The sequence below is a fragment of the Etheostoma spectabile genome, chromosome 10 (assembly GCF_008692095.1).
Source record: "Etheostoma spectabile isolate EspeVRDwgs_2016 chromosome 10, UIUC_Espe_1.0, whole genome shotgun sequence".
Classification (NCBI taxonomy): Eukaryota; Metazoa; Chordata; class Actinopteri; order Perciformes; family Percidae; genus Etheostoma; species Etheostoma spectabile.
Window position 1 is genome coordinate 28,539,615 of NC_045742.1, and position 1,651 is coordinate 28,541,265.

The window sequence follows — 1,651 nt, forward strand, 5'->3', positions numbered from 1 at the left end:
GACCACGCTGTCTGACACACAGTGTTGCAGGCGCACAAACTGTACCTGACAGGCAGACCACAGTGTATGCGCCTGCAACACTCTGTGTCAGACAGCATGGTAAGCAACACTGGGGCCACGCAGGGGACTGTCCTCTCTCCCTTCCTCTTCACCATCTTGTTCATCTTCTGCCTTCCGAGCTTTTTGATTAGCTGCCTTGCCCTGATGTGTTTTACATGTTCATCAGCCCTCATGTCACCTATCTCTCGTTACAACCCTTGTGTTTCCTTGTGTATTAGTCTGTGTGCTCCCTTTGTTTGGTGTCAGTTTGTCATCTTCCCATTGTCAAGTTTTCCAGCCTTTTTTCCAAAGCGTCCTTGTTTTCAGTGATCCTGATCCCTGTTCTTGTTTTTAACTTGGTACCTTCGTTGATTTTTTATTTGTTTCCTGCCTGTTATTGGACTCTCTAGCCTTTGGTTATAAAATAATTTGACTGCATTGATTCTTTGTCTGCATTTTCTTTTCCTGCTGCCGGTTCTGCAGTCGTGACAGGAGGAGGTCCGGGTGGATGGATGAGTCAAACACAGGATATCCACCCAGGAGACTGCTTTCCATTTCTCATGTTAAGTACATCACACACGAAACATACTTAACTTACGTATGTAACTTAATTGACATAACATTTATTTTTACTCAAACGATGATTATTGACCTAAGTATTTTTTAGAAGTTCACAACGTTAACCACACATTTAAAACTGTGACCGCTTGCAAAATGCAACAGCTGGTATTCTCCAACGCATACATATAAATGATGTTGTTTTGAGAGTCACTGGCAAAACGCCTATTCTGTTGTTATTGTTGGGTATAAGGATATATATCAGATGCCACAATTTAATTTGGGTCTTTGTTTTGCTTTTCTACAGAGAAATATTGCTTACCACATCTTAAACTCAGTCATATTCTTTTTGCAAATATAGAGTATTTAGATTTAATCAAATAAAAATGGCATTTATTTAACGTCAGTAGACAGCAATGATCTCCAAAAAATAAAACTACAGTGGCTGAATTCATTACGGGGAGGCCCAATAATGAAAACAAACTTCACCATGTATATGTACAGCATTGATTTAAACACTATTTCTGGCTCACAATAAAATCACTCTTTCTCAGACATTATTGCTTTTCTCTGCCTCCGTCACTGGGACTGCACATACACACACATCAAAGCTGAAGGCAAGAATGAAGTTATTTCTGCTTGAGTATTGTGGTTTAACCTCCTAACATTCGTATATCTGCTGTTTCAATGCTATTAAACTCTCTAACCTTTGTTTATGCAATTGCAACTTCTATAGGATGTATACAGCTTATGTTTGTGTGACCGTATTCTTGCTTAGGTGTGTGTGTTTTCCTTCCCTGTCCCTACTCCCAGGTCAAAGTCGTTTGGCCTTTAAATCCATGTTGTTTTTCAGCCTCATGACCCGTGACACTCAGTGGGCCACAGCATCTACACTGGGGGAGCCAAAGTCTTCCATATTTAACCAAAGCCATCTGTTATGGAGGAAGTGCTCCCATTTACCACGTTAGAGTCATCCTGGCACATTAAAATGTCTGTGTGTGATAATGACGCACATACATTTGTTCACACACACACACACACACACACACACACA